This window comes from Ostrinia furnacalis, unplaced genomic scaffold, assembly GCF_004193835.3.
Source record: "Ostrinia furnacalis isolate ACB-3 unplaced genomic scaffold, ASM419383v2 OfSCF0535, whole genome shotgun sequence".
Classification (NCBI taxonomy): domain Eukaryota; kingdom Metazoa; phylum Arthropoda; class Insecta; order Lepidoptera; family Crambidae; genus Ostrinia; species Ostrinia furnacalis.
In genome coordinates this window covers 463,586-487,815 of record NW_021130774.1, presented here as the reverse complement: position 1 = coordinate 487,815, position 24,230 = coordinate 463,586, and positions in this window count along the sequence as shown.

The following is a 24,230-nucleotide window of genomic DNA, read 5'->3' as shown; positions in this document are numbered from 1 at the left end:
TAATAATAAAAACACAGAATGTACTTTTTTAGGTTGCCTGAAGATACTGAGAGGTAAATAAGTAGCTAATATTACATTTTTTGCAGTTTGGCACCTCACGTCACATCATTTTACCGAAGTCAGCCCTATAGCTTCGGATACAGCAGTACCGATCACTGACGTTTGTCAACAAAATGGTGCTTGACTCTTGAGAAGCTAAATTACACCATATTGTTAATGACATTGAGCTTACATTTTTTTAAATACCTTCGCGAAGTAAAACTTCTGTACGTAGTAGGTAGGTACTTATTATTATTCTGTGGCGACTTCGTACGCGTGTATCCCGTTTTACCCCCTTAGGGGTGGAGTTTCGTAAAATCCTTTCTAAGCGGATGCCTACGTCATAACATCTACCTGCATGCCAAATTTCAGCCCGATCCGTCCAGTGGTTTGGGCTGTGCGTTGAAAGATCACTATGTCAGACATATTATGCATATAAATGGTATGGTGAAGTCAGTAAATTTTATATATTTTATTTGACTAAATATTTTTATAATCTGATTTTATAAATTTTATTTGACTAAATATTTATTTATTTATTAAGAAAGTATAGGTACAGCCATCTTGCAATTTACATGGATATGCAATATTACTTTTAAGTCAATTACGCGTACAGAGTTTCAGAACATGCTATTGTACATTATGCATGAATGGATGGTGTCGTGCTTAATTTATTTATTTATGTATTATGTCTAACACACCATTTGACCTTTACATTGTTATCAGATGTAATTTCCTTCAATTCACCTGCCAAATTCGTTTGAGCAATTAATATCCATACAAATTACAGGTGAAAGTCGTTCCCGGCGCTAGGCAATATCCTAAACGTACAATTCTCTGTAATGACAGCGACAAGACTATTTCGGCGTTAATACATACCAAATATTACAGCCAGGCCAAAATATCACGCACGTTGTTATTCTATTTAAAAAAATAGAACGATTGTTAGTAATAGCAAGGTCTATACGCCAATATGAACATACGCCCGTATTCACAAACAATTCTTGCTTAAGTGAAGCAGCAAATCGAACGCACAGCGTTGAATAGAGCTCTGTGATTGGTTCGTGTGTCACCCTGTGCGTCCACGCGCACTGTGAAACCTCATAGTAATGTTTGTGAATACGGGAACAGTGTATTAGTTACAAAAAGCTTTATTATGACTGAAATACAGTTTCGTGTTGTTTGTTTTCAGAAACAAAATATCCGTCATATCGCTTGACGTAATTAAGAATTAACTGTCAATTATGATCCTTTAACACTTTTAAATAAATAGATATACTTTATAAAACTTAGCGATAAAATAATGATATCATTTGATTGAAAACCTGACTTAATATCTTTAGTCTATTCATTTCGTTTGTAACGCGATAAGCTGGCTGTATTGGCCGAGCTACGATTAAAATTACTTCGTCAGGTACTAAATCTAATTTGTAGGCGCTATGTTCCTTAAATACCTACCTGAGAACATTAAAATGCGCGCTTAGCACTGTACAACGGTTATAATAACCCGGCTATGTTAACTAATGGTTCCCTTTAACTCTACCGGTGGTAGTAAGGCTTAATAAGTCGGAAATTTAGTTTTAGGGGAGGTATAGGTTTACCCCTATTTGAGTATAAAATGTGAGGAACAATTTGGAAAATACGTAATGTACTTTTACAGTGATTTTAGACTATCTTTGTGCTGTAGGAATTTTAAAATATCTATTTAAATGATCTAAAACACTTTAAACATTATAAGCATTTTATAAGGTTTTAATAATTGCGATTTCAGAACATACTTTCAAACTTCACAGCTCGAATTCAGAAGGTCCACAAAGCCCTAATAAGCAGGATCTTCTGCTTTTTCATCTAGCCAGTGCCCTTTCAAAGCAAGCTATCTTCTTAGTCTAGAAGTAGCCTCCATTCCCGTAAACACCATCTCTCTTTGTAGGTATTCATTTTTAAGATATTTTATTATTTCTACTTTCTGGCACATCTTTTCTTAGATCACAACGCGTAAACTCTACCTATTATAACGTTTATCATAACAATTCCTCGTGTTTGACAAAAAACTTATTTCATGTTTTCAAGAAAACTCATCACATTAACGTTTCCAAAAATGTCTTATTTCACTACATCCCAAACAATAAAAGGGAAAACAGCGCTCACAATAAAAACACCTCTTCAATAGATTTTCTTTGACAAGAAAAATGATTACAACGCGACTCTTTTGTCGCGGGCTTTGACCTCCGACTCAGGGGTTTACGGGATTGTAACTTTTGAATCCCGGACACCAAGTCGGTGAAGGGATTTTGATACTTTAAGCACTTTTCCTGTTAGGTGTTTGTATTTAGCGAATTCTACGTTTTAAGTGGGTTGTCATCACGCACCAGTGGTAAACGTATGTTATAGGTACATATACGAGTAGATAATATAACAGTAGTGTTGATTTTAAGAAAAAGTTTTGCAGATTATTAAATCGTGAAACATGTCTCTGAGGCTGAGTTGCACCAATTTACTTTAATCGTAACTTTAACAATACTTAACTGGTGTTTTTGTATGGAGTTTGAGAATTTTGACATTTGTTAAAGTTAAAGTAAGATGGTGCATCTCAGCCTAAGTTGGTGAGCATAACCCATTTTGGTTCGTTTAAAATACTCCAAAGTAACTAATATACTTACCTACCTGGTATTCCGTGCACCGGAATCTTAAAAAAACCTAATCTCAATTCTCATTCTATTTATCAATGACGACGGAGAAATTCCAATTCTGCCATTGGTTTATGATAATGTTATTTTTGACATCCGACTTACTGCCTGCCCCCTTCTCCATCAACCCCCAATCATATTCAGACTTTCAACAAATCCCTTTACCTACACTTTTTTCATAATATGTAGTAGGTATTAAAATAAAAGAACTTCCAGAAGTGAAGAAAACCAACTCGCAATCCAACGCGAACGTTTTTATCTCGGCACATGGACAGGCCTGGCTCACTCCGCGCGGTACATCCGATAATTACCTACAGCGAAGCGCCCCGCCGGCGGGTATTATATCAATCGAGTGTCACGCGCGCGCCCGTCAGGACGCTGGCGTACGTTGTAGTACCTAATTCTATGATCGAAGTATTATTTAAAAATGGACATAAAGAGAAAGAAATATTATTGTGCGGCGTTCGGGTGTTTAAATTCGAAAAGAAATCTACCGGATTTATCTTTTTTTTCGCTTCCCAAAGATGCTGAAAGGTATGTTGGCCATGTAGGTAATCAATAATTCTTAGGATAGTATAGGAACCTAACCTACCATGACTACTGCTCAGAATGCGTTCGTTCGTTTCAGCCAAAAAAGACGTCCACTGCTGGTAAAATGCCTCTCCCAAGGTTTTCCATAATCAATGCGTACTTACCTACATAGGTACCTCATTACAAATAAGTAGATTAATTATTTTTTTACTAGACACTACTAGACAGCAACCCTAACAGCGTAAGAAGAGTTCAGAGGCACGCGATAGAAAGAGACAAAACTTGTAGGTGAATAAAATTGTAAGTACTTAGTGCTGTGCGAGCTGAATTCCACTGTATCGCGTCGTAGCAAGACTCGCATTTATTTAAATCGTCTTGCGGAGTAATCCTTCTGTACCTGTACTATTACTTATTCTGTGACATGGATTACAGAAGATCACTCGACAACTTAACCCCAAAATATCGATACGTTTGACCCAAAACTTTTACCCGGTTCTAATTTTAGTCCCTTTGGAGGTTCGGAGAGCTCAAATATTCGACAAACGAGATTAAAATCGTCCCTTTCACTGTATTTGCGGATGCAAATTGATTTTTTACAAAAAGGTATCACTGGAGGTAAGTATAGATATACGCAGTTTTATATAGGACTTGTTTTATAAGATCCTATTACGAGTATAATATTATAAATGCGAAAGTTTGGATGTCTAGATGTTTGTTACTCTTTCATGCAAAAACTACTGAACGGATTTTGTTGAAACTACAGTATTATTGTTTGTAACATATAGGCTATAACTTGTCAGTTTGGCATAATATGTGGCTTATCACGAGGGGTTAACAGAATCACTTATAATTTAACCAACTCTCTTTCTTACCGCTCCTGCTACCGTGCATCCAGGATCTACGGCTTGACCGCCAACACTTTAGTATTAATCCCGGTTTTAGGAAAAAGGACACGCACGCGATTAACGACGCACTTTCTGTGACGGACCAAAATTTACGCGGGATAAGCCGCGGGCAAAATCTAGTTCATAGTAAAAAAGTTAGCTGTTTCTTACCCACCCTGTATAGAGACCGTTAACAACGCGGGGTGACAGCTCCGTCCCGGTTAGTGCTAAGATGTTGCGACGGGTTCGTTGACGGGAGCGATTTAAGGGTTAAGACTATTTAAGAACAATATTGATCAACAATGAATCAATCGTTCGTTCGTTCGTTCGTTTCAGCCAAATGACGTCCACTGCTGGACAAAGGCCTCCTCCAAGGTTTTCCACAATGCACGGTCCTGCGCTGCCCGCATCCAGGCTCTTCCCGCGACCTTTACGAGATCGTCGGTCCACCTAGTAGGAGGCCTGCCCACGCTACGTCTTCCAGCCCGTAGTCGCCACTCGAGAACTTTTCTGCCCCAACGGCCATCGTCTCTACGAGCTATGTGCCCCGCCCACTGCCACTTGGTTTTAGCAATTCTGCGAGCTATGTCGGTCACTTTGGTTCTCCTGCGGATCCTGCGAATGAATCAATAATGAATGGTAACGCAAAAGTGATCTTTATACATTGTTGACAGCTAAAGGCACCAAATCACGTCACAACTCTGGTGTTAAATAATTATTAGAAATTCCGTAGTTTATCGCTCGACAAGCAAAAGGACGTAGGTTCAATTCCCGCCTGATGTACTCGATTTTTTCAAATTCTGGTAATCAAATGGGTTTGATTACAAGAATTTGAAAAAATCGAGTACCCATCCTGGGGGATGTAGGGAATTAAATCTCCAAATACTTCATCTGAGAGACATCCAATAATGAATACATTCTAAGCTATTTTTCATCATTACCATCAGGGTCATTTAGTAGTCCACTACAGTACGAGTAGGACGACATTCTTATTTACCAGAGATAAATGGGATTTTTGGGAGGATTGGTCTACACTACAAGAAAGATTTGTCTTTAGTAGCTGTAACGCTAATTCAACTCAGTCAGCAAAAATAGTCATAAAGACATTTAGTTACGCTACTCAGTCCGGAGTGGAGGCCGCGTACCGGAAAACGCAGCTTAAGACGTCCACCCACATGGTGGACCGACGACATCATAAAGGTAGCAGGAAGGCGCTGGACTCAGGCCGCTACCAACCGGGTAACATGGAAAGCATTGGGGGAGGCCTATGTTCAGTAGTGGACGTCCTATGGCTGAGTTGATTATGATGGCTCAGTCTATCTAACTTTACGATCTAATAATTTATTTAATTGCTATTATTATTACTGAATTACATATTAATCTAGCGTAGTTACCAATTGTTAAGTACTAAACTAAACATTGCCCGCCCTATGAATAACCGCGGTTCCAGCAGTCGGTTGGCGGTTTCGAATAAATCTTCGTAACTAACCGCGGGCGCATGATGACATGACCGGAGCTTTTGAGGGTTGGGCCGCAGTGATGAGCGGAGCGGGTAGCGGAATAATTTTGGGGAAAGATAGAAATGTAGGGGATATAGCTCTTTGGCAGATGATAATTGTGCAGTCGACATCACATCAGCCTACCTACTTATACATTTTTGTTTCAAAAGCGCACCAATTACAACTAAACATATGATACACTTTGAGCACCCATCCAACATCGCCTGCGCTAATAGCACCTGGCCTATTCTACTTAAAGCACCTATTGATATTTTGGGCAGGTGCTCTAAGTAGAATAGGCCAGGTGCTATTCGTGCAGGTGCTATTTGGACGGGTGCTCAAAGTGGAATACGTCGCGTCATGTACCTTAATATTGACAATCGGTATTTTTTTCTAAGAGCGTTATCTTACCATTATCTTCGTATTCCTAACTGCTTTTAAATTCTTAGAATTCTTGTGCCACAGTAATTTTCCTAAGAGCGGTAATATAATTACCATTATCTTCGTATTCCTAACTGCTTTTAAATCTTTAGAATACCACATGATTTGTCATTCAGTACAGTATTCAACCCAAGTAATTAAGTATACACGTGCTCACTTTAAAATCAAGTTACAAGTCACCTGATACTCCGAAATTGGTTTATTAGTAAGTATGAGTGGGATTGAATACAAAATACGGGCTAAACTCGTATTAAAGATTTCTACATTTAGAGAGGTTAATTTCAGTAAATTATCATGCTTAATGCGCATAGTATTTGAAGCAATGCTCTACCTACATTTTATAGATACCAACAACGACTTGTGTATCTCCTTGGCATTACAATAAAACGCGGCATCAATTAGTTATATTTAGAAGAGAGCGTATTTACACCTTAAAGGCCGAATCTGTAACTCCCCCAAGGCTGTGGGTGTCTATGGGCGGCGGTAATCATTTACCATCAGGTCATCCGACTGCTCGTTTGCCTCTTGTCCCAAAAAAAACAAATAGCAGACACAGACTTGACTTAGGTACCTACTTAAATTATTCCTGTTTTCTTAATCAAAAATAGCAGACACAGACTTGACTTAGGTACTTAAATTATGCCCGTTTTCTTTATCAATCCCTATAATTTATAAGCGAGCCCTATGAATACAAAATTCCATTTAATATTATGTGTTACCATAGGCGTCACTTAAAAATTAGGGATTGATGGTGAAAATAGACATAGGGGACATAGGAATGTCCCCTAGATGGGGCAGAGGGCGTCCACAACAATCCTCCATCGCGTTCGGTCTCAGCAGACTCAGAGGCACTATGAAATCGCTTCGCGTCGTTCACTGTGGCCGCAGCCCGCATCCCAACACATTTGGCACCGACCTATAGAACTAAATTGAGAACTATTCGCCTCCGAGATAAATGGGATTTTGTCTAACGGACAATACTGTACTGTGCATTTATGCATATTTGAACAGTTGTGTAATATTGGGATAACTGTAGAATAATTTTACCTATGTTATAGATTGGTTCGCAGATTATATCACATGTAGTCAGCGCCTCCATGGCCTCAACCACACCACCGATTAGAGAGTTGGACTTTTCAGTCCTCTGGACTTTTGGGTTTATCGCATTTTTTTAGAAAAATAGGTAAATAGGTATTAGTGATTCGTATTTAAGAATAATAAAATAATAGGTAAGATTTTGTGTTACGAGAGTGGGTTCGCCACAATAATCCAGAAAGGCGCATCAGGACTTGAACCCGCGTTCCTCGGAACTTACTTTGCGTGTTCTGTGATTATACGGAGTTTCTTAGCCGTACTTAATTTGAAAAATCGTTTAATACTGTTGAAGACCACTATCAGTTCCAATCCCAACTAATATTATAAATGCGAAAGTAACTCTGTCTGTCTGTCTGTCTGTCTGTCTGTCTGTTACGCTTTCCCGCTTAAACCTCGCAACCGATTTTGATGAAATTTGGCATAGAGATAGTTTGAGTCCCGGGAAAGAACATAGGATAGTTTTTATCCCGGTTTTTGAAACAGGGACGCGCGCGATAAAGTTTTTCTGTGACAGACAAAATTCCACGCGGGCGAAGCCGCGGGCGGAAAGCTAGTAGGTAATATTTATAGACATATAACTTCATACCTTCGAAGCTTTCGGAGCTGTATTCGTTTTTAAATCCCAAAGCACCTAAAACATACTTGTAATGACTATTTAGCCAATAACTCCAAAATACGCAATTCCCAGACACTCGCAAACATCCCAAGGGCGAAGCCTTCACGCACCCAATTTCTTGAGTCAATAGACTTCTCGTAATTAGACACACAAATGAGTGTTTGCCAAATGTACAATATCATTCTTTACGTCATATAGAAGTCACAAAATAACACAAACATAACTGTGAGGTCTCATAGTGCGCGTGGACGCACAGGGTGACACACGAACCAAACACAGAGCTCTATTATTCAACGCTGTCCTTTGGATTTGCTGCTTCACATAGGCAAGCATCGTTTGAAAAATACGGGCGTAAGTCTGTTAAAAGTAAATGTAGCATGTTTATGGTTAATTTTAATGTTTAAATCTTTTTGTAAATTAAAAATATTGTAGAATGTTATCGTCTCAATGATTTACATCAGCATATCCCCTAAATCACACGTGAGTAAAAAATACTGAACGAAATGACAAATAGTTTCCTTACTACAAAAGATTTAAAGTATTGTTGAAAAAACACCTACTCGCATAAATATTAGTATGAATGCTATTTTAGATGTCACCCTACATTGCTTTTACTGTACAAATGATTGAAATTAAATAAAAGGGGACAACTTACTGTGTGACTTTCAACTCTTTCACTGTGCTCTAGTAACAAATAATGTTGTATAAGCTGTCACAAGTAGCAAGATTCTGGAGTGAAAGCCACGTACCGGAAAATACAGCGTGTGACGTCCATCCACAAGATGGACCGACGACCTCATAAAGGTAGAAGGAAGGAGCTGGTTGCAGGCCGCTACCACCCGGCGATATGGAAATCATTGGGGGAGGCCTATTTTCAGCAGTCGACGTCCTATGGCTGAAATGATGATGATGATGAATTAAGAAATGATAATTACAATTTAACAAATAGATACTAGATATAAACCAGTTCGAAAACTGAATTGAAAATAAATATTTTCTCGAAGCTCTATAATTGAAGTCTAAGGGTCGTTGCAAAGAAATTAAGTTAGAGTAAGGGCACGGTCACGTTTTATAGATTTTAGTGCGAGGAATTCTATTGGATTCCCTAACTTAGTTATAATGAAATGTTTTTACAAGAGAGAGGAGAAATAAAATGCTTTGATTAAGTTTCAGTCTAGGAGCTATCAGAATAAAAACTAATTATCTACGAATTGTGACGTGAATAAATCTATCTTTGAATACAAATTGAAATAATTTTAAGACATTGAAGTAGTTTCATACGTGTCATTACTTTATTATTTCATCTATCATCATCATCATCATCATCTCAGCCACAGGACGTCCACTGCTGAATATAGGCCTCCCCCAATGCTTTCCATGGTGCCCGGTTGGTAGCGGCCTGCGTCCAGCGCCTTCCTGCTACCTTTATGATGTCGTCGATCCACCTTGTGGGTGGATGTCCCACGCTGCGTTTCCCGGTACGCGGCCTCCATTCCAGAACCTTGCTGCCCCATCGGCCGTCAGTTCTGCGTACTATGTACCCTGCCCATTGCCACTTTAGCTTGCTAATCCGTCGGGCTATGTCAGCGACTTTAGTTCGTTTACGGATCTCCTCATTTCATCATCATCATCGGATATTTCATCTATAATAATATCTAATTGTAGTATCTTGAACTGTTATCCTCTCTACTGGCACTTTTCGCGCGCGCCTACAATTTAATTTTTGAATTAATTAACCAAAAATACTCATTGTATTAGAATTTTGTCAAGATTCATTAAGTACGAGTACTTGTAAGATTTGAGATTCATTCCATTAACAATATTATATTTAGCAAATTACGTTTTAATTTTGAATATTTTACAGTTAAACTAAAAACTGTGGCCTTGTTAAATTTAGTACTTAACTGTGAGCTAGTCTAGTTAAGTTTAGCCAAGTTTCCTACAACATGGCGCTGTGTGAGATGTCTAAACCTAACAAACATGGAGGTGATCACCGAACATCTCGCTACAAGGGCGTGGGTTGTCTCGTAATTGACACCTTCGAGACGCCTGACGTCACGGTGACGTCACCACTCCCCTAGCAACACCCGGTTTTATTATTCATCAGCGTGGTTATTATGCTGTCATTTGTTCAGTGAGTTAATGACGTTTAACGCGTAAACAGCTAACGAAACAGGACTTTAGTGAGAGAAGATGGCATTTTTGCGTGGAAAATATTTCCTACCTAAGAAGTTATTTCGTTCGTTCGTTCGTTTCAGCCAAATGATATCCACTGTTGGATAAAGGCCTCCTCCAAGGCTTTCTCTTTGAAGTTCTTTGAAGTTCTCGAGTGGCGACCACGGCTGGAAGACGTAGCGTCGACAGGCCTCCTACTAGGTGGCCCGACGATCTGGTAAAGGTCGCAGGAAGAACCTAGATGCGGGCAGCGCAGGACCGTTCATTATGGAAAGAAGTTATTTGTGCCGACATTATTAACCTCTTTTCTTTACTAATATTATAAAGCTGAAAAGTTTCTTTGTTTGCCTGAACGTGCTAATCTTAGGAACTACTGGTCCGATTTAAAAAAAATGTTTTGGATAGCCCATTTATCGAGGAAGGATTTAGGCTATATAACATCACCCTGCGGCCAACAGGGGCGGAGCAGTAAAGAAAAATGTTGAAAAAACGAGAAATATCTATTATTCAAACTATTTTCACGTGTGCGAAGTCGCGGGTACAGCTAGTCATAAATATTTCTTGTTTGTAATTTTGACGAGAGCAATTGGTGACTAAATTTTGACATTTCATTTTTTATTATTACAAGCTTTATATTGACTTCACTTGTTAGTATGTGTAGGACAAATCTTGCAACTGAATTTAAGACCAGTTCTCCTCTACCGATTGAGCTGAAATTAGGTATACTTATGTAAGTACGATGACAATGCAATATTATGGTACCATTGAGCTAGTCTGATGATGGAGTCGGGAGGTAGGCCATAGGAACTCCTAAACAAAACGGCGGAAACTCATCGAGTTTGGGTTCGTTGGATTTGTCTTTTCGAGCACTTTAGTGTTAGATAGTGTCCAGGGTCCTGAGATTAAGATATAACTAAAAAGTGTAAAATAAAATTATAATAAAAATAAACTTTTTTAAAAACAAGCTTTTGTTCTGAATTTCGAAAGCTTGTAGCGCAAACAGAAAAAAAGAGGAATAAATTCCATGCGCGATACAAACTTTCGAAATTCAGAATAAAAGCTTGTTTTTAAAAAAGTTTATTTTTTTACTCAACCTAAGGGCGACGGCACTTCAAGCTACTTACTTATATTGTTGCAATAAGTGCTACTTTTCGACGAAAATTTCGGCAGCCTTTCACGAAATCAATTCCACAAATGTATAACACTTGATAGAGATTAAACAACGTAATAAGTTATTTGGAGGGCCCACTTAAGGCAATTACTGCCCTTTCAAAGGGATCTGGGTCCAAAAAAACCCATATTTTTCAGTAATGGACGGATGGAAAATGACCGATTCGAAATGGGAAATGCGTGGACTGATTTAAAAGGCCCTTGGCAATAGAAAAAAGAGTTATTTTTTTCATTTTCAGGCACAATGGGAATAATGGTGGGTTTTCAAAGAATTATAACTCAATTTGTCCTTGTTGAATAGTCATTCTTTAGTAAAATGTTGATGTTTCTTAATTTGATCTTAGGTTTTATAATACCAACACATTTCATGGATTCGTTTATTATATGCAGAGTATGCAATTAAGGTGTTTATACCTACCATATTAAGAAAACTTTTTTACATAAAATAAAAATATACCTTATTGTTTTAAACTTTCATGGTCACTATCATAATTATTATTATCCGTCATAATTATTATTATTATTATCCGTTGCAACAGTGCCGAAATATCGGAAACTCAAAATTAAGGTAGCAATCCCGTCCGTAATAATAAAATTATAAAAATATACCTACTTACTTAAAACTAACTAAAAAAACATAACCTTATTTCAAACGATATAAAATACCTCTTCTGCCCTTATCTAGTTTACCGTATAATTTCCTAAGATCCCTCCAGTTCCCACGTTCCTTTGTCCAAAGAAACTTTGCGACTTGAGTCCCTTTGATAAAATCGGGACCCATTCTTTGTCGACACACGTTTGCGTTCATAGTAAACCTGCGTTTACATGGGCAATTTTTCGGGCATTCCTTGTAGCAAATTAAAGGTAATTAATAAGTAAATAATAAAAAGAAAACAGAAAAATTTGCCTAAAGTTTCGACCAAACTAACGATAGCAGCCGGCATGCACGACGGCGATGGCGATTTATTCTGTCACTAGCTTTCCGCCCGCGGCTTCGCCCGCGTGGAATTTTGTACGTCACAGAAAAACTTTAACGCGCGCGTCCCTGTTTTAAAAACCGGGATAAAAACTATCCTATGTCCTTTCCCGGGACCCAAACTATCTCTATACCAAATTTCATAAAAACGCTTCAGTGGTTTAGGCGTGAAAGCAAGACAGACAGAGTTACTTTCGCATTTATTATAATTAGTATAGATTTTGTTGTTGCTAAATGCTCTATGAAGATTAGATTATGTAGTCTTTAATCATACATTTTCTTTTATTCGTTAACAGTCACAGTCTAGTCTTCCAAAATTGTAGCATTAAAATTGCCGTTACCTACGTCATTTGTAAATGTGCTAAGGCCTGTTTTCAGGTACTGTGTCAATTCAATTGCTGGTATATGTACATCATTAGAGACGTGTTATGTATTAACTTAATCTAATCGGGTATAGTCTGAGATAAGGAAAACATAAAATAGAGGTTCGTGATAGGATTTGATTAAGGAGAAAAAAGGTAAGTAGGTAATCCTATTTTTTCTGGAGGCAGCTTGTATTGGCGAATTTGACTGATAGAAACAAAAAAATAATCTATTACTGGTACTCTTTTATTTTGACTTAGAGAAAGAATTTTTTTTGTATAACTGTTGTAATTTCACTAACTGTCTATAAGTATATGATACATATCTATTTTTTATTTTTTTTATTTTTATTTATTTAGTTTATTCAGAAACTCAACAGTTATATTACATTTTTTTTTTATATTTTTCTTACAATGTCACCATTGTTGTCACCTTAAGCTAAAAAAGAGTTCCATGGCATGCAATAATGTTCTTACATTATAATATCTATTGTTTTATTCATTTATTTCTTTTTATGTACATTATACTTACGCAGGGTGAAACCGAAAGGCACTGCCAAGCTTTAGGAGCGACTCAGGACTTTACTATTCATTACATTTTGATGTCTTACAATTTTAAGTCTATGAAAATTCGTTTGTAGATGAAAATAAGAGAAAAAAGAATTCGTTTATTAATGACGATATGTTACTTGTATTTTATTACGAGAAAAAATACATTTTCAAAAGATGATAGTTATTATCTCGTTAAAAATAATGAAGTCTGAAATGCCGTCCTATCGCATCGCCTCTCTATTTTCCTTTCACATTATCTGCATTCCTGACAAAGCAACTTCTTTACACGTTTTATATATTAAAAAGTCGTCCCATTATCGTGACTTGTTCCAGGTCCTTTGTGATTATTAATTAGCTTTTAGAGATTCCTCTATTCAGAGTTGGAATACTTTAAATAGCATTGTGAGCATTGTGCTTTGGACAGAGCAAGGCGCCCAAACGCTTGCGATTACCGATAGGTAGGGCAAGATGGCCGACTCAAAAGTCTGGAGCTTAGCTTTAAGATAAATAAAATAGGGAATTTTAGAAGATGCTTATGAACGCAGTCTGTGGACGAACACTAGTGGTCGCGATCCTCATCAGTGAGGGACCAAGGAAAAAGAAGAAGTTGAATCATCATCATCATCGTTTCAGCCATAAGATGTCCACTGCTGAACATATGCCATCTCCAATGATTTCTAATAATGACCGATTGGTCCTGGCCTGCATCCAAATCCAGCGTCTTCCTGCTACCTTTATGAGGTCGTTGGTCCACCTTGTGGGAGTTTTCCGGTACGTGACCTCCACTCTAGAATATAATTTGTGCACGCTGCATTTTGTAACGTCAATGTCTCATTATATTAGGTACCTACTAAGTTAGTAGAGACTTCAGAGAAACTTAGGGTGCCAAGGCAGACTTAAGTTACAATTGCACGCTATAACAAACATTAAAATGCCATACGGTGCCTTAGCTCGCTCTAAACGTAGCCTGCTATGGACGAGGCTAACTGAAACTTATTACTTATTTGTGACTCCCTTAATTAGGTTCCCTTAAATACTTAGTGCCCAGTAAAGTGCAACATTTGCAAGTTTTATTTTTACTTTTTTCTCAATTGTTTTTCATTGTTCTCTCAAGAATACCTATACATTGAGACCACTCTTAAATCATAATTATTAAAACACAAAAGTCGTCCGTCCCCAACCAGCCTAACCATCGTACATGGTTTCCTCGACCGCTCTCGGTCGTTGAATAATAGAAATCTAAAGGGAGACCGCAGTCCAAGACTGAGAAAACGTCCGACGCGGCGTGGCCTAAGTGGTGCATCCTTCATGTCCTGCAAGTTTAATGCTGCCCCTTCGTGGGTTATATACGGCTCGAGTTGATCAGGTTGGGCTATCCGGATCAGGAGTGACGCAAAGCATTGCCTTCGCGTCAAAAAAGGGATTCGTATAGGGCGCAAAACGCACCTTGGTCGTTTCTAGTAGGCAAAGTGCTCACTATGCAGCAGAGGGAATATGGAGGTTTTAGTGGGATCAAGCGAAAGGAACAAGGAAAAATAAGGAGAATTCAGTTACGGATCTCTACGCGGACGAATGCTGCGGAAAACGCAAATAGACATGTCCCGTGTTCCTGACTCATTTGAATTACGGAAGGCACGGCTTTTAAGTGGGTAAGCCGTGCCCTTGTGGCAGGGAGGTCCCCATTGCACACGCTTGAAGTGTGCACCGCGTGGGCGCCGCAACGAGCCAGGCTCCAAGCTGCAATCGCATTGGACATTACACTGCCGGTTTACAATGATCAACGCCATGGTTGGCAGCAAACCAGGATGGGACGCGGTCAAGGCTTTCTGCGAAGCTGTGATTGCCACAAAGGAGGCGGCGGAACGGGAAAGGGAGGAGGATCCCTCTGCCGATCCCATACGCCGCAAGAGGGTGGGCCAGAGGCTTTTGCGCGCCGTGTCTGATATTTAACTAGGAGAGGACTGGTGAGCGCCAGTCGACGGGCTCTTTACACCTGTTGACTGGATCTTATTGTAAATAATTGTTATGTGTAAATATATTCTGTATGTTTGTATAGTTCTGTATATAGTATGCGCGAAAGTGCACTCGATGTCCGTGGTACAAAAGGTGTGTCCGCACTGCTGGACAAACTGGGCATAGGCCGAAATCGGGACAAGGTTAGCTATACCGGCATTTCGCCTATGCCCAGAAAGAAGGACATTCGTGGTTGTTTTAGTGGGTAGGTCTTGCCCTTCTGGCATGGAGAGCCCCAAAGCTGGCAAAAAAAGGGAGGTCCCCATTGGCTATAAAGTCTAAGTAAAGGTAGGTACTTCATACATAATATGTAAATAAACCTCTGCCTATAGATTGTTTGCTAGCGATCTTCATCTGTCAACGTGAAATTGTGAACTCCGTCAGTTTATAACATAACGCGTCAGATTGTAAACTGACAGTGAGTTAACTTAGAACATTAACGGAATTCACAATTTTACGGTGACATATCCAACTTTGTTTTGATTTTTACTTTACCTACTGTAATTTTTATATGACGTACAATACAGTCTCTACCTTAAAAAATATGACTGTGTTTCTACTTATTGCGAATGTTCGTCACACAACCTCTTTACCGATTCACCGCAGCTTTTAATCTCCTCGTCTGCAATCCGTCACCGTGGTCCCGTGTCTTGTCATTTATTTTCGTTTGGAGTGACACTTCCTTCGTCACCCTCGGAGGACCAGCTGGATTTATGAGGCACCTACGTGAGGGAAAGCGGTCAGTATTGGACAACAGTGACACAGTGGTGAGACGTGGATGTCGGTGGAAAGGTTTCTATTGTCTAATGGTTTACTTTTGATATTTGGATTGTAACTTACTCGTAGGTCACCGCAACCCTATATTATGTTACCTTGTGACTGACATTGATCAATGGGAGCGATTTCACGACATCATAAGTACTAAATGCTGAGTTGGGTCCCGTTGCAGTGAGCATCTTGTTGGTGAATGGGTGGCACTGCTCAGTTTACTCTTGTTTTTATTTTTTTTCTTCCATTATTATGTGCCACTGTCATGTCTACGTAATTGCCTGTATTTGTGTGATGTCCATTGTAATAAATGTATCTTTCTTTCTTTCTAAATCATAATGTATTTATTTTTTAGACAATTTAGTTCATTCAAGCTTGTATTACAAGGCAAACTCTTAGGCTAGGCTGCACCATCTTAATTTCACTTTAACAAACGTCAGAGATCTATCAAACTCCATAAATCAGTTATAGTTACGGTTAAAGTTAGGTGCCTCAGCCTTAAACTTTTTCAAGTACCAATATCCAATACAATAACACGTACTTATAGTCTAATAAGTCGTAGAATGTCCAAACCCTTTGATATTTGCTGATACTTAGTGGAAAAATTTATACAATACTGAAATTCAGTTTTAACAACATCACGTCATAACAGTTTGATTCAAACAAAAATAATTTAATTACAATCCAGGCAGTGTTATTATTAACTTTTTCGAATCGCAGAAAAACAATGGAATGCACACTGTAAATTATATGACAGACGTCAAAATGTTTTATTTTCGTAGCCAAAAAGGTTACATGCGTTTTCTTAAGAATTCAAATTGAAGTACAGTCAACAGCATGACAAACTATGTTGCATTTTAGTGGCAATTTGACTCCTATTACTACCATATTATGATGCTATAATATTAAGCTTCATAAGCCGTATTCTGTACTTAGTTACAGGTAACTTTAAAAGTATTTGAAGATTGTCATTATGGCATAGTCCTTTCATCTGGCGAGGAGCCAGTTCACCTGTTGCCGGTTCGAGGATCGATGGGGACACTGTAGAAACTGATAGGGGATACTCAACTGCATCCGAGAGTCTTAAATGGATAGCGGAATGCAACCATCAATTTTCCTTTTGTTTTTCGACCTTTTAAACAAGGTGATAAAGTCCAAAATGTAGTCAAGACTAAAGAATAAAGACTGGGATAGTGTAGATTTAAATGGCACCTGCTAAAGGTTCAGTGAGCAGTACAGGGGCTTTGGAAAAACTGATTGGAAATACTTTTCAGATGCTTTTGAGAAGTTAGTTAATTATAGTTATTGAGAGTTTAAAATTACGTTGTCTATTTGTATAGGTGTAGTCTCGTATCGTCTTTGTCACGTTTTAGATGTTTCTAAAGTTGATTGATGGCCATTCGTAGACTAAAGGGCTTACAATTTAAGCAAAAAAGTAAAATCTACCTGAACAAATGTTTTTATGGTAACTAATTAATCAGGAGATTCGATTTAAATTAGATTCCAAGCTATAATTTCTTGAAATCTTTCTGAATAAAATTAAATGGTAAAATAAAAATACTTAAAGTAGAAACTAAATTGCGATTTGGATCTGTGGCTCGCACAGTAATTGAAAACCCATCTTTTCGTTTATAATTATGAAACTGTCCAAATATTTTTTTATTAACGAAGATGTTGATTGGTGATTAGTATGTTGGCCCTTTTCAGGGCATTTTTTATCAATAAAGATTATTAGCAATTTGTATTGCACAAATTACTAATAGTCCCGTTACCCCTCGTGTTAAAAGCTAAATAAGCTTGTGTTACGAGTGGGCTCACCACAATAGTCGAGCGGCGGTGGGATTCGGACCCGCGTTCCTCGGATCTCGAGTCGGCCAGTCCGACCACTTCACCGTTGGGCTATCGTGGCTATAACTTAAACAGTTTTGCTTGTCAATGTTACCCATTCTCATTTGTTTTCACGTTGCCAATTTTCCATTCTCTCTACACTCAAATTCACTGAACCTCAATCAACAAATTAGGCAACACCTAAGTAACACCTGGCCAGCTGCCAGCGCCAGGTCAGCTGACGTGACCTGGTGGGCGGAGGACTGGGCGGACGCACCGACGACCGCCCAATCATGACCGAGTGATCGTAAGCTGCGAAGGGGCGTGATTGGATTATTTTTAATTTTTAAGTGGATAAGTAGGTGATAGTTTGAAGTACAGATGATAGTTTGAGGAAAATAGGTCAGAGACAAAAAGACCTGAGGTGGAATTGTGTAAAGCAATCGTAATCATTTGACAGTTCATAACGCACGATTATTCTGTCAAACACTTTGTCAAAATGACTTTATCGTACGTTATGAACTGTCAAATGATTACGATTGCTTTACACAATTTTAGCTCTGATACTTTTAAAATGGTGACTGTGTAGGTTACAAAAATGCTGACATACTTTTTATGGGCTGTTAAACAGGATTTTGTATAGTTTAATCGTATTATTAAGCTGAGTTGCACCACCTAACTTTGACCGTAACTATAACGTTAACCGATGTATTTTGTATAGTGTTTGACAGATTTTTGACGTTTGTCAAAGTTAAAGTAAGATGGTGAAACATAGCTTTATTGTTCGAGAAATATTCACATAACTTACGAATTAAGTTTTGTATACTGGTGTCAGATACGAGCCAATTTATAGTATGTGTAAAGAAATGTAAAAATAACAAGCTTTTGCCCATGCCATCAATGTTTCACAATAATGTAAAGTTTCGTTCAGTAAAGAGTAACAATCATCCATCTATCCTTACAAACTTTATCTTCTTCAATATTTATTTTATTTTAGAAACAATCCAAATTATTAAGACGATAAACTCTTCTACGGAACCCGGCACAAACTGGGCTATTTTTGACTGGTTCCTGAGGAACAATATTTACCAACTTATTATGGAAATTCCGTTAAAAGTTATTGCGGGAAGCCCCGATCGAGTCGGGAATGAGTTCGTAAACATAAATAAGAAAGGGGAAGGATCCCGAGAAACTAATACTCGAGTTATGCTCCTTGGTGAAATTCTCATGGATCCCTATCCTATTAAGTTCTATTTAATAGAGTTTTACAAAGATCAAAATCAAATCAAAAATAAAAACTACACTAAACGACTTAATACCAAGATAAACTTACTATCAACATGCCTTCTAAAGAACGGAGTTGCTGTAGATAAACGCCACTAAAATGATGATCAGAATGGTCACCCATCCAATCTTGACCATAGCGTAGGTTGCTTAACTTTAGAGCAATCACCAAAACTTCAATGAAATAAATGACTATCGAAATTAAGAGAGTAAAATGACGTCATATCAATGGAAACGTGTCGCTGAACACCTCGTAGTATGAAGGTACCTAGCTTAACATATAAGGCTTATTGATTAATCGAAATTATAGAAGGAGAATGATACTGTACTATGTACACGTAACATAATCTCAAGATCAACGATCAAATTATAATCCTGAATTCTCGAAACTGTTACAAATAAGACCACAGTTTATTATTACTATAGATTTTGCTATTATATACATACACATCAAACTTTATTTCTATTTCTTCATTATTTTTTCATCATAACATTGTTTCAGTGTTTTATGATTTGTTTTTCTTTAACAGGTAAGCCGAGAGATCATCCGTGGATCCGCAACGAGTTTGAAGTGAAATTGGTATGTATTTTTATAATTTCCTTGCTTCATATACCTACGTAACTTACTAGTATGTGACGTCATTGAATTTAAATCGATACCTACTTTTGTAGTTATCGATTGATTAATTATTAGCAAAGCTGTCCGTTTATAATAATATCTAGCATATGATGACACATCGAAACGATATGGTGACTTTACGATTAACGCTGTATTAGGTCACAATAGACCATTTGACTCTTTTAAAGTTTTTTAAAAAGTCACTTTATTCTGGTCTTAAAAACTTAATTAAAATTAAATCACCTGTAAATTAAGATTTTTGGTTGCATTGTAACTGAAAAAAGTAGTTTTATTGAGTTGACAAAATAGTGACGTCACTTGCTTGTATTGCCATACAAAATCTATGGGAGAGTCTCGGTTTGACAGTTTTAAAAAGTGCATCATTATAATTGGTGTTGTCAACACGTCTATTATAGTTTACTTTAAATGATATTCTGAAGCAAGCTCACTCAACATAAATTAATGACAATCCTATAAATAAACATAATAAAAGCTTTGTAAAGTACTTAATAGTATTTTAGGTTACAAAATTTGTGCTTCCCTTGACATTCTGGGTCAAGTTACAGAAGATGGATTTCTTTACGAATTTGGAATATCTATAAATAGACTGTTCCATTTTGTTGGCTGGAAAAATAAAGCGCTGTTGTCAGTATTTTTTTTCTATTTTTGTTTAAACTGATCGACGTGCTGACTTGTGAAGCGAAGTAAAAAGTGGTATTGTGTTTCTAACGTGTGTGGCGGAAGAAATGTTTAACTGTGAAAGATGCTTCGTATCACCTATACAGGGTGGAAACGATAAGTGATCTCACTCGATTATTTCTAAACTATACAAGATATCGAAAAACTGGTTATTGATCCTGAAAGTGCTTCACGAGCTCTTTCAAACGGTATTAGTAATAGGTTACAGAATTAACTGGATATATCAGAAAAATCAATGTTTTCTGTCTCCATACTAAATGTATGCCAGCCACACAATTTAGACTTTTTTTTATTCAATAATAAACACTTAAATTGAACTCCAAATTGCATTCTTAATTAAAATTATTCATGAAAAACATTGGTTTTAGGCTTTTACTTGCTATAATATTATCAAGACATGAGTGCCATGACTGTGGCAGTACTAAATGTATGGAAGCTGGAAACATTGAATTTTCGGATAAATTCAGTTTATTTTGTAACCTATTATTGGTAGCGTTGGATAGAGCTCGTGAAGCACTTTCAGGATCAGTAACCAGTTTTTGGATATCTTTTATAGTTTATAATATTTTGTGGTTTTACAAAATGTATGGAAGCCGCAAACAATGAATTTTCGGATAGATCCCGTTTATTTGGTAACCTATTATTGGTACCGTTGGATAGAGCTCGTAAAGCACTTTCAGGATCAGTAACCAGTTTTTGGATATCTTGTATAGTTTAGAAATAATCGAGTGAGATCACTTATCGTTTCCACCCTGTAGATAGAGCTCCAGCGCTTAACTCAATCAGTGCCTGAGGTATGTAGGCGGCGAGGGGGAGTGTTTTTGGGACGGCAAACGTCAGCGAGTCTTCAAATGTGCATAATATTTGTATGCTCTGTCTGTTTCTTTTTCAACCGACTTCAAAAAAGGAGGAGGTTCTCAATTCGACCCGTATGTTTTTTTTTTCTATGTTTGTTACGCGATAACTCCGCCAATTATGAACCGATTTGAACAAATCTTTTTTTGGCGTATAGGTAATACCTCAGGATTACTAANACGGAAGGATACCAATACCTCAAGGGTGGTCCCATTTAAATTTAATAATAGAAAAAACAACCCCCAAGGGTGGAAAATTGGGGATGAACTTTTTTATACGCAATATCTCCGCCGATTATAAATCAATTTGAACGATTATTTTTTTGTTGAATAGGTATTATCAAAAGGGTGGTTTCATGCGAATTTGAAGAAAATATTTCACCCCCAAGGGTGGAAAATTGGGGATGAAATTTTTTATACGCAATATTTTTAATTTTTAGTTTTTTTTGTGTTCACGCATTTGAAGTCGGTTTTATTTTTTTAATTTAAATGACAAAACTTCAGCCAAATAAGATGTCAAAGACTTTTAAGTTTGCCGGCCTTATTCACTAGCTAGGCGATTGCCAAAATCTATAGATTCTATAGGTGCTGATCATTAGCACACTTAAATTTTTAGTCTTATGCTAAGTGCACCACCTAACTTTAACTGCAACGGGTGTTTTGGTATGGATATTAAAAGACATCTGACGTTTGTTATTACTTAGAATAAGATGGTGCAACCCAAGGTTAATATTAATGTAATAACATAACAGAAAATAATAGTGTTTCCCTAAATTTTAATTCTCCTACATGTCATCACTTGTACCACACAGTTCTTCAGGCATTTAATTTATGAATTCATTTTATTGTTAAGCGGTTTTATCGACGGGGAAGAAAAACGTGGTTTTCTATAGACGCGTATTTAAATAGATTACTTTGTAATTAATTACTTTCCAGACGGTCATGGGCCTTCAAAAAGATATATCGACGTCAGCTGTGGTTTTAACGATGTCACACTATGGACAAGGGCAGTAGGTCTACACCATACTCTGTACTCATCGTTCCGTTCGTTCATTCGTTCTTTTCAGCCAAATGACCACCACTGCTGTACAAGGATTTCCACGATGGCCGGTACTGCACTGCTCTTTACACCTCATTATACAGGGTGTCACCAAAAAGAGCGTGCATCCTGTATAAATATAGGCGACCATGTCTAAGAGGCCTCTGTAGGTGTATAATAGTAGACGTCCTATGGCTGAAATGATGTTGATGATGATAATAGTCTAAGAGTGGGGGCATCGGACTGCGGATTTCAGATCCAAAGAACCCTAGGTCGATGCTCGCCGACCGTTGGACTAGTGACGGACCTACTCCTAATAACCATGATTATTTTATTGCTACGTAACTTGGAAAAGCTTACAGCGAAATTAGAAATATTTTTGTGACAAAATAACCACTAGCCTTTTAAGGTAAGTACCATCGGCCACAGTTCTAGCTAACTATTTTCGAATTTTCTCTCGCTTTTAAGAAATGGGGTGATTCTTTGTGATAGAACGATACGACATGCGCGGTAATGGGTAGCTGGTACTGTGGCCCATAGTACCTACAGTAACAGATGTGATACTCCTAATATCTATTGTGTTAAGTAAGTGTTAGATGTTGGTCTAGGTATTCTGTCTAAAAGATAGTTAATTTCATTGCATCATTGTAAGTACCTACAAGCTTAGTAAATTTTCCAGTGGACCTTCCGCATTTTCCTATATTATGCGTGTATATTCCGTTGTTATAGTGTCGCTGGCATTCGCCTAATTGAAGCAAAGTTTCAGTGGATTTACGATAGAACGCACTCTTTTGTGTTTTCTTCTAGTTTATAGGTTTGAGTCCTTGAGATAGCAAGTGATTCAATGTTCTAAACATTTGGCGACGCATACGAATTTATTTATAATACTATGTGCACGTGTAACTTTTTTTTGTAGAAAATATTTAATAGTAAAACGTGTGTGAGTGCGGTGTATGTTTTTAGAAGACAGTGAATAGAATTGAAGAGCATTTGTAAAATTACAAGGTTATTTTTGTTGACGTATTGCAGACGAATAGGTGCTTCTGCACTAGAAACCAAATGACCTATTAATGATGATCATGTGAAAAATAATAACTGAAACCAGGTTATTTTATTTTTATCTTTACCATGAAAACGACTTTCTCTTTTTATGAAGTTCCATTCACTACCAAAGAGCGACTGGATTATTTGCCGTGCCAGAATGAAAAACACCCACTCTTATTTCAAGGTACGTTCATGTCCTTTTTAAGCACCTAAAATGCAATGCCTTTGCCCGATAAAAAAAACAACCGTCACTTATGACAACTAAATACAGATTATCATCCAAATGTTTAGTCGTATAGGAACCTAGAATGGAATGCCTTTGCCTATAAAAAAAAAACTAAAACGTCACCAATGACAGTTGACAGCTAAATACAGATTATCAACCAAGTCTGCAGCGTTTATGCGACGACTTATTGCGGCCAGCTGCGCACGACCCACATTGAAGACAATAGTTCATACTGAACTGAAAAGAGCAAACGTCACCGGTATCCCATAAAACTATTTGACAAGTACACACACTGTTATGTGTCTAGGGATTGGCAGGTACATGCGATGGGAATGCTTTGTTTAATATCGACGAGCGCACGGCAATGAGTGGGCCAAGACTCGGAAAATAAGAGTGCATTTATTTATTTCAGCATTTACCTACACTACTTTTTCATTTCTTTCTTTTGAAAAGATTCAAAAATATATATGCTAAGAATTCAGCCATACAAAGCCACGACCTATTTTATGGCATATACAGTATTATATAAAACGTCCGCATTTTGTAACAGAGTCGTGGTCAAATGCCAAAATTAATGATGGTTGTCACTCGACTCGACAAAATTCGTTTGTCAACCAAAGCGTAGAAGTAGGCCGACTGACCGAATATTCCAAACGTTAAAACGAACATTACATTGCTCCTCGTATCGTAATTTATTATAATCGATGATCATACATATTTGTCTTGGTATACATTTATTTGGTAGTCTTCATAGGTATTGTCACAAATCAACTAATTTCCACTTCGTAATTATGGTTAACCTGGTTCATCATTTTTCTTTCTTAGTTTCA